This window comes from Dipodomys merriami, unplaced genomic scaffold (genome assembly GCF_024711535.1).
Source record: "Dipodomys merriami isolate MVZ:Mamm:240054 unplaced genomic scaffold, mDipMer1.0.p SCAF_18, whole genome shotgun sequence".
Classification (NCBI taxonomy): Eukaryota; Metazoa; Chordata; class Mammalia; order Rodentia; family Heteromyidae; genus Dipodomys; species Dipodomys merriami.
The window spans coordinates 2,120,018-2,131,132 of record NW_027203159.1 but is presented as its reverse complement, the minus strand read 5'-3'; positions in this window follow the sequence as shown (position 1 = coordinate 2,131,132).

Sequence of the window (11,115 nt, the reverse complement as noted above, 5' to 3'; positions counted from 1 at the left end):
TGTGTCAAGTGAAACAGATAATAATGGCACACAGTACCCAGTAGGTTTAACAACCTTCTACTTTTCTTTTATATAAGAAATTTCCTGATAATTATCATTGTAGTAGTAACATTTCTCAGAGCAAGAAATACAAAAAAAAGTAGAACATAGTTTAGAGTCCAGAAGAATGCATGGATGTAAACATTCAATAGACAGTCCTTTTTATAATTGTCAAATAATAGTATCAAAATATAATAGTGCCTAAATTTTATTTACCCGATGCTACTTGAAGTCATGAAATTCTTTAATGTGGATTCAAATCTGTTTGGTTCAAAATAAATTGAGAAATGGCACACAAACGTTGTTTGACTGATTATAGAATTAAATAATGAATTCCACAATGTAATAACAGGAACGATTTTTAATCTAAACATCTATATTAATATTTCAAATTTTCCTTTCAGATATTCTCTATGATGTGAGAGTCATAAGTGCCTATACGCTGATATTTGTACAACCAGAGTAATAAAAGCAAAACTAACAAATAGAAATTGCTTGTTGAATATTAACAAAACATGCCAACACAAACAAATGGCAAGAAATATGAAGGAGAAAGGGAGTCATGAAAAGCTATCATTCTATGTCTTTCAGAAGTCACAGGACATATGATATTATTTTGTAAGGATGCATTTTCAAAAATGCTTCTTCCTGAGAGTATTTTTTTGTTGGTTTTGCATATTGAATTCTACCCCTGCACTCTTCAGCTAAAGGTGATCCTTTCCCTATTTGAGGCATAGTGCCACTTTGGGTATTCTAGAGGGTAATTGGAGTTGAGTAACGTGGGTTTTCCTGCATTGGATGGCTTTGGACTGCAATCCTCCGTTCTCATCCAGTAGAAAAAAATGGATTATAGTTGTGAGCCCATGGAACCTGGATTTCATGAGAATTTTAGAACAATTGATGTCATATTTCAGGACCCACCACCGGGCCCCGAATAAAAATAGTAAGTCAAACACAAATAGATATGAAGTAGCCATTACTTTTTATTTATTTCCAGGCCTAGAATGTGTGGCAAAGACTAATCACAATCTTCTAATATACATCGGGATTGACTCTAAGCCATCTAATAACTTCACATTTTGCAAATACTCATGTGTCATAAGCACACAATACAAAACTTCATACCAATTTAAGCAATTCGTTTTACACAATAGTGCAATCTTCAATATTTATTTTTCCCAGAAATTATTTCATTGTTCATAGGAACTGGTATTATCTTTCTTTCTGAAAATGCAATTTATTTTCAGACAGTAATGCACATGAATGAATAATACACTAAAAGCATTCCTCTTGCAATTTGGGCTGGTGGTTCAAGCACATTTTATGAGGATCAACCTCTGGAAAGAAAGTTGGAACATGTAGTTAGGATGTAGGTTAGATATGTGAATTCCAAAGATGATCACCAGATATGGTGGTTTTGAAACCAGGTTGCATCTGGTGATGTGTATATTTAGACAGCAGTATTTTAGTTAATGATTGATATAATATTATGTGAAATTTTTGCAGAAAAATTTGAGTGTAAGTACAATTCTTATGTAAGATTCAACACGAATATTTACATAAAATCCTGATAAAGAGAGTCTATCTGTGAATCTCAGCATTTTCTATTGATATTAGCTTTTGTAGAGACTGTAAAGTCTCAAGGAATCAATGTAGGAAGGAGCAATCTATCACACAACATATTATAGTGGAAATATCTGACAATAGAAGAGATTATTTCTGCCCTTTCACACAATGACAAGTGTAAATACGAAAACAAATCCTTGCTTTTAAATTTCTACACTTTTCCACAAGGGTTCATGGCAGGAAAATGGGAGCCTACATATCATAAGTAGAGGAATTATCAATGACTATATTTTGTGACTCTGTGCTATGCTGTTGTCCAGGAACAAAACTACATTACAAGAAACTGAATGCCAGTATATTCCTTGAGAATTATTTGCATGTCTCCATTCTAGAGAGACCATAAGTTCTCTAACATAAATTAATTCATGAATGTTTCCCTCCGAATATTGTGATTGGTGAGAATCCAGTTTGGGACAGTGGATCACGTAGCTCCCTGTCATCGTGATTCTAGTATTGTCACAAAGGAAAAGGTTCATTAATTCATTTTCCCTGTAACTAAGTCTGTGTGCACTTTTGGTCCAAATGTTTTCATTCAAATTGAAATGTTCATATATGCTTAAATGTCAACCACTACAAAAATATTCAGTGACTTTTTACTATTTCTTCAATAGCCATACTAGAGTATCAAGTAATATTGTACAAATGCATGCAACATGTACTATTTGTAATTGTCATTTTCATTAGGCAAATTCTATGAACAAAACCAGTCGAAGTCTACCTCATCTGTACAATGTGCTTAATTCCTTCATACCTCGTGTCTAAATTTATTTCTATTTCTTGTACTTGAACATGTTTTTAATCAAAGTGTCTTGTGTATAATAGCCTACCGTAACATATGGAAGGCAGAGAAAACACTGCTGGCTTAACAGAAAGTATGCCAATGAGCATCAGGGTGTGGTGGGAAATAACAGGAAGAATTCCATGTAGAAATCAAAGTTACTGAATTTTAATACAATTTTATAAAATTAAAATATATTGTAGTTCATTCATGCCTATGAAGAAGAGGGATAATGTCTTAGAGTTTGATTCAATTGACAGAAGCACAAGATTTCCTTAGAGTGCTAAGATAATGATTCTTATAGGAACACTGTTTGTCATACCCCAAGCATGAAGAACACACACACATGATAAACCTTACAAAACTTCATCATTACTTTTGAGAAGCCTTTTGATGGGAATCATTCCTATCTACTTCAGATAGGTTTCCTGCTTTGTTTGGTTGTGTCTGATTAACTTCAAAAGATATCAAGCACTACCACACCATCCTTTATTTTATCTGTACCAAGTGTGTCCATGTTTTTTATTTTACTTAGAGATGTTTCCAGATCCTCCATTTAATGACAAATCATGGTCTTTTATTTCTTCTCTCCCATGTTGGTTTGTTTCAATTATTTATTTTTTTTTTTGTTTTGGTTGGTCAAAGGGCTTGAATTATTTGCCTGGGCATGGTCTTTGAGCTGCACAGCTTAAGGCAAGCACTCTACCACTTGAGCCACAGCACCACTTCTGGTCTTCTAGTGTTTTAATGGAGATAAGAGTCTCACAGACTTTCCTGCAGGGGCTGGCCTTGGTCTGAGATCTTCACATCTCAGCCTCTTGAATAGCTAGGATTACAGGTGTGAGTCACCAGTGCCAGGCCTTGTTTCGATTATCTTAAACCATATTATATTTTCCTACTGATACAAATACTGAAATGCTTCAGTTCCTCGGGATTCATAAAACAGCTATTCAAAACAGACAAATTTGTAGACCAAAAACATCCTGTCTTTATAATTATAACATCTTTGGCATACTTTTAAATAAGGTTACCTTTTGTTAATGAAAAATAATGATATGAAATCTACATAATACTAAGAATGTGACATATATTATGTACCACCTTTTATATATTAGAAACACTTCAATCCATCTTTCCAAAATGTGGCATAATAACTTCATATTTTATTAAAATCTAACTGAATTTCATGTATCCTACATAAACTTCTGAATAGATTCATGAGTTGCAAATTCTATAATCGAAAGTTATAGTGCAGGAAATTTGCATGTAGTTTATGTTATTGGTGATTCAATAACGCAAAAGCACTCCTAAAGCTACACATAGAAAGTACTTTTGTATAGCTTTTATATGTTTACTTTATGGTATTTAGTAACATTAATATTTGTATAAGTAAAAATACATATACATGAAGAAATTCATCTGGGAACCTGTTTCTCTCTTGCTGTTTTCATTTAATATTTGTGACTATTTGTTTTGAGAAATCCTAGAGTACATTACTCTTACTGTTCATGAATTTTAATAAAAATTGTGAATTAAACAATATGTACAAAAGTTAATCATATCTACAAGGAAGGCTAAAGAACGTTTTTGGCAGATGGTGATTGAGTTCTAGAAGGGGTCTTTTTGTGAAACTGTCGCTAATAAGAATATTGATGAGTAAAGAAACTAAACAAGGAAAAAATAATACGGAAAGAATGACTTATTGTGGCTATATAGACCATAGTAAGTGTACAGATGTCTAGGCAGAACAATTTACATAGAACCAGTAGTTGATGTGTAGATCAAAAGTGTGACACATACATTCACATTATTGCTCTACTGAATACTTACACATTTCTATTAAACTGAATTGGTGTCCACAAAGCATACCAAAAAGAAATGGGACTTTGTCTTCCGGGTTCAAGCCGGAAGTCAGCACTTCCGTTGTCATATGCGGAAGTATGGCTGAGTTCCTTCAGTTGGTTAAACAGAAGTGAGATTTATGAGCTACATCACAATAGCGGTGGCCCCATGCAGAGAAGTCATTATACAGAAGTAGCTGTTGCTGTGGAAAACCTACGAGTAGGACATCGTCTGTCGTGAGGGGAAGAGATCCTGACTTATTGGTGAATCCAGTTAACTGAAGGAGACAGGTAATAGTCCCTTGCCCTTTTTTCCTACTTTTACCTCTTAGACATGTAAATTATCATTTTGCCTCACGTATGTGACTGGGACATTTCTCGCTGACATCCCAAATGTAGTTCTTATAATTTTCTCTAATGAGGCAGTATTGTTTCATTGGTAAAATAATGAAAATTCTTTACTTCCTTAGACTTCAGAAAATACCTATTTTCATTCTGGGAATTTGAAATTTACTTTTATTCCCGTCACTTTTATGTGCGTCAAAGTAATCAGAGGTTTAATGTCTTCTGGCTCTGCTTCATGGCCACTAGACACTGTACTCCAGAAATTTACTACCTCTTTAACGACAGCACCCATCTCTAACTTTGACTCTAACGTGTCTCAATGATTTCTTTGCTTTGTGATATGTAACCTCTCTAAGAAGCAGTTATCTGAATAATAGTCAATACTGATCTTACAATCTGAATAGGAATAATAATATAGCTATATCTATATAAGTGCATATTTTCAATAGGTATTAGATATTTGAAAGATGGAATATGGAATTTGTTAATTCAGACATCAATAATTTAGAAAACCTTTTCCACATTCGCTTAAAAGTTGTCATGATGCATCACCTCCGTTTTGGTATAATGAAGAAAAATGCCTGAAAAATATGAACTTTTTTGAGTTCAAAAGTTACACATTTCTGGGGCTGAGAAGGTGGTTTAGTGGTAGAGTGCTTGCCTTGCATGCATTAAGGCCCTGGCTTCGATTCCTCAGCACCACATGTGCAAAAAGAAAGAAAAAAGCTGGAAGTGGCGCTGTGGTTCAAGTGGTAGAGCGCTAGCCTTGAGCTGTAGAGCTGAGGGACAGCGCCCAGACCCAGAGTACAGGCCCCATGGCAGGACATCCCCCGCCTTCATCTCGTTCTCCCCCCCTCCCCCCCCCCCGCCAAAAAAAGTTACACATTTCTATAACTTGTTCTAAGTGACCATGTTTTGTGAAGTAGACAGATATCAATATATTTCAAGTGTGTCTAGCAACAAAATTTATTAGAGATGAATAGGTTGTACCCAGTTTCTCATATAGCTGACAAATTCCCAACATTTAATACTTGTGGTTTTGAAGTATTTAGTCATGTTTTCTCTCAGAGAATTTTTCTCATCCTCAGGACTTGCTGATATTTATCTGACTGTCACAATGGAAAAAGGTAAACATGTTTATGCATTTATTTGGGGAAATTATTTTTTTTTCTTGTTTGGAATCACAGAAAGTATATTGACAGGAACTGAGAGAATAGGATAGTAGGATTCGTCCTGATTGAATCTGAAACTTTAGACATTTTGATAATTATAACTTTGAATTTTGATGTACTAGATTGAAAGGTGAAAAATAATGTAAAATATTTGCACATTCTAGATTTAAATGTAAGACAGCAATTAAATCAGGGATGCTCAATGGATGTATGATTTCAGAAGATAAAACAAGCTAAGAGTTCCATTTGACTCCAATCAATACTTAGAATAAATTATACAATCAATAACTAGAATAAATATTTTTCATAAAAAAATTAAGAACTACCTAATAGGAACTGAGAGTACATCAGAAAATTAAATTCCAGAGTGATACTCTTTGTCATATTTTGAATTCCCCAAATAGGTATTCCAGAGTTAAGATAGAGTTAATAATGGAAACAACATTGAAGACTTGCATGTTCCCCAATATATTGATTTTCCCGAGGTATTTGTTCTCTTTCAGAGGAATCGGTGGATCCTGAGAGGTTATTGCAGTGTCCCTATGATAAAAATCACAAAATCAGATCATGCAGGTTCCCATACCATCTTGTGAAATGTAAAGAGGTAATGTTTCATTGGAACATGTTGATATTACATAATTTCTTTAGTTCATGGATAAATTTGAGTATTTTTTATAATAAATTGTGGGAAATGTATGAGAAAATATGAGAGAGACTGTGGGCATAAATGTCATAGTGAGATTTTTGTATTTCTTCTGAAATCTCTGCAGCATGTAATGGAAAGGAAGACAATCATAGTCCAACTTGTTTATTTCTAGAGACGTATTTCTAGATCCCTATTCAAAGCAGAACAAAGGCAAGATCTTTTGTGTGGGCAATTATGTCAAACCGTGTGTGCCATATTTCACAGACATTAGAGGTGGTTGCCTTTTCCTCCCCATTGCCTAATGGCCAAAATGTAAATTAATGGTATTCTTAAACATTATTTCATTAAAACACCCACTGTATTATCATATGGCCTAGAATTCAGTTTGTATACTGTACTTTTCATGCCATGGTTATAAACAAAACATGGGAGATGCATTGTGTCTCTTTTCTATATTGAGGGTATTTATTACAAAATTTTTTTTCACCAAAAATTTCTTAATATGAAATGCTACAATAAGTTCCAGAGCTGTAGGAGAGGCATAGTTTCTGCTATTTTGTTTGCAAAGAAGACACATGTGATGACCCTCCATTTTGGATATTTTCAAATATATTGTGAATCACTTTATCTATGCATTTGTAAATTGCATATAAATAACCTATATTTGAGTAAACATAGGCCAAAATTGAGCACATATGTACGCTTCTAAACTTCCATATACAATTTATGGATCTTGGCACAGTTTCCTCATGAAAGAAATACTATTAACGTTAGAGTTTGATATCACTGTATCATTTTTTAATGCCATCCCAGGCAGGAGAGTCATAAACCTTCTTATCTCCCCGATCAAATGAGAATAGAAGAAGTGCTATGGTGAAAATTGTAGAAGTCTAGCCTGTGCAAAAGGATGCACTAGTTTTTTTTTTCCTTCCCCTCCCCAAATTAGATAAATGTATATACATGATGCAGTGCACTAGAATCAAATGCAGTGAACACAGGGGTTAGACCAGGGGGAGGAACACACCAAAGGAAAAAAAAATCACATTGTTCATAACAAATACCTTAAAAATTATAACAAGAATAAAAAACAAAAACAAAAAAAACACTTGTATCCCTATCTTATTGTTTATTTCATTTAACATCTTTTTAAATAAGGTTTTTATTATAAAATACTGTACAGTGGTTACAGTTACAGGAGGAAGATAATGAGTACTATTCTTATCAAGCATTTTTGCCTCCTCCTTTGACTTTCCCCTGCCATCGCTACCCCCGTCTCGAGAACTACATTCCCCTCCTACACTGCTTAAATTATAATGTTCATTTTTGACATAGCGTACTTTTAAAATAAATTTTACTGTGAAAATATGTACAGAGGGATTACAATTAATGAGTGTATTTTTATCCAAAATTGTTGCCTCCTCCTTTGTTTTTCCCCTACCATCCTGTCCCTCCCAACTCTTCAACTACACTCCCTTACCCCAATCCTCACCTTTGCCTAAATTGTAAAGTTCGTTTTTCAAAATAACGTCTTGTACATCTCATTGTTGCAATAGATCGATTTGTATCCCTATTTAAACATTTTGTTATTTCCCTTCCCCTCCCTAAATCATACTAACACCAAATACAGTGCAAACAGGGGTTATGCCATGGGGGAGGGACATACAAAACAAAAACAAAAATCCCATGGTCCCTTATAAATATGCTAGAAACAATAGCAAGGAAGAAAAAAAAAACACCTATGTCACTATCTTGGGTTCATTTCAATTTATCATCTTATCTGACCTTTGCTGCTTGTCCCAGATATATACCAGTTATTGGTAATAAAGGAAACTATGAGACCTATGTTTCTTTGGGCCTGGCATACTTCACTTAATGTAATTTTTTCCAAGTCTTTCCATTTGCTAACAAATGGGGCCATGCCATTCTTTATGATGGAGGCATAGAATTCCTTTGTGTATATATACTACATTTTTTTTTATCCATTCATCTATTGAGGGGCATCTGGGTGGGTTCCATATCTTAGTTATGGTAAATAAAGCTGCAATGAACATAGTTGTACTTGTAGTTTTAGTATGGTCTCTTTTGTGATCATGTGGGTAAATGCCCAAAAGTGGGATTGCTGGGTCATTAAGGAACTCTGTGTGGAGTCTGGGGTGAGGGGGAATCTCAATGTTGTTTTGATTTGCATTTCTTTTATGGCTAGAGAGGTTGAGCATATCTTCATGTGTCTATTTGCCATTATATTTTTTCCTTCAGAGAAGTTTCTTTTTCAGTCTTTAGTGCACTTACTTAATTGGCAGTTGTTTCTTTGAGGATTATTTGTTGTGGGATTTCATTTTTACAGTTTCAAGAATATTATATATATGAGACTCTTAGTGAAGATCTTTTCCCAATGCTTGGGCTTTCTATTGATCTTGCTTTGTATGTCCTTTGCCTTGCAGAACAGTGCAGCTTCATGCAACCCCATTTGTCCAAACTTTCTTTGAATTCTTGTGTTTCTGAGTCTCTATTAAAAAAATTTCGGCCTGGGCCAAGGTGACCAAAGGTTTCTCCTATTACATCCTGTAATGTTCGCAGGGTGTCTGCTTTTACTCCAAGGTCTTTAATCCATTTGGAGTTGATTCTGTTGCAGGGTGATATATAAGGGTCTAGCTTTAGTTTTCTACAGGTGATTAACCAATTTTGCCAGAACCATTTACTGAAAAAGCTATCCTTCCATTTCATTTTTTTAGGTCCCTTATCAAAGATTCTGTGGCAATTGGTCTGTGGTTTTTGGGTATTCAATTCTATTCCATTGGTCCTCTTTTTGTGCCACTATCAAGCTGTTTTGACTACGATGGCTTTGTAGTAGAGTTTCAAATTTGGTATTGATATTCCTCCAGCACTCTTCTGTTAAGAATTGTTTTTGCTATTCATGGTTTCTTATTGTTCCATATAAAATATTGGATTGTTTCTTCTAATTCCTTAAAGAATGAGGCTGGAATATTGATAGCTATCCCATTGAATTCATAGGTAGGTTTGGGAAATATTCCCATTTCCACGATGTTGATCCTTCCAATCCAGGAACATGGGAGGATTTTCCCCATTCTAAGATCTATTTTGATTTTCTCTTTCAGATTTTTAATGTTTTCATCATAGATTTCTTTCACTTCTTTGGTTAATTCCTAGATATTTTATTTTTTGTGTGGCTAGTAAGAATGGAGTTGCTTTCCTTATTTCAGCTGCTCTCTTCTCATTGTTGCCATACAGAAAAGTCATTGATTTTAAAGTTTAATTTTATAACCTGCTACTTTGCCAAAGTTTGAATCAGCTCAAGTAATTTGGGAGTGGAGTCCATGTGATTTTTTAAAATACAAGATCATGCCTTCTGCAAAGAAGGAGAGTTTTACTTCATTTTATCCAATTTGGATCCCCTTAGTATTTGCATCTTGTCTTATTGCTATAGTTAGTCATTCTAGCATTAAATTGAAGAAAAGTGGAGAGAGTGGGCATCCTTGTCTCCTTCCTGAAGTTAGAAGAAATGGCTTTAATTTTTCACCATTGAGTACAATAATGAGCCTTTATTGTTTTGAGGAATGTTCCATGGATTCCTAGATTTCCAGAGCCTTCATTATAAAGGAGTGTTGGATCTTGTCAAATGCTATTTGTGGATCTATTGAGATAACCATCCTTATCCTTGGTCTTTTTTATGTGATGAATTATATTAATTGATTGGCATATATTGAACCAGCTAAGTATTCCTGAAATGAATGCTGATTGATCATCGTGTATGATTTTTGGATGAATTGTTGAAGTTGATTGACCAAAATTTTGTTGAGAAATTTTGCATCGATATTCATCAACGAAATGGGTCCCTAGTTCTCTTTCTTTGATGAGTTCCTCCCTGGTTTTGAGATGAGGTTTATGATGGCTTCATAGAAAGAGTTTGGTAGTGTACATTCCCTTCCAAATTCATTGAAGAATTGGAGGAGTATTGGTGTAAATAGTCCTTTGAAGGCCTTGTAGAATTCTGCTGGAAATCTATTCAGTCCTGGGATTTTCCTACATGGGAGGTCTCTTATTGCTGTTTCTATTTCAGTGCTTGATATGGGCAGGTTACCATGTTTTAACTCATGTTGTTTTAGTTCCAGTATGTCGATATTTGCTAGGAGAAGGTCCATTTCTGCCAAGTTCTCAAAGATAGTAGCATAACAGTTTGAGAAGTATTCCCTTATAATGTTCTGAATCGTGATTGTGTCTGTGGTGATATTTCCATTCTCAACTCTGAGTTTATTTATTTAGGTGTGTTATCTTCTTTTTCTGAGATTTGCAAACGGTCTGTCAGTTTTGTTAATTTTTTCCGAAGAACCAACTGATTGTTTTATGGAGTGTTTCTATTGTTTTGTTTTGTTTTTTTTTTTTTTGGATTCTAATTCATTTAATTCTGATTTAATTTAAGTTTTTTTCTATCTACTGGATTGGGGTTTATCTTTCTGCTCTTTTTCAAGGAGGTTCATATGTCTCATTCAATTATTGGTTTTAGATCTCTCCAATTTGTTGATGTAAGAACTCAGAGCTATAAACATGAACATTTGAATTTCCTTTCTAATCTCTTCCATGAGCCACCGGTGGTTCAAGAGTGTGTTGTTCAGCCCCCATGTATTACCGGACTTTCTTTGGTGGCTTTTG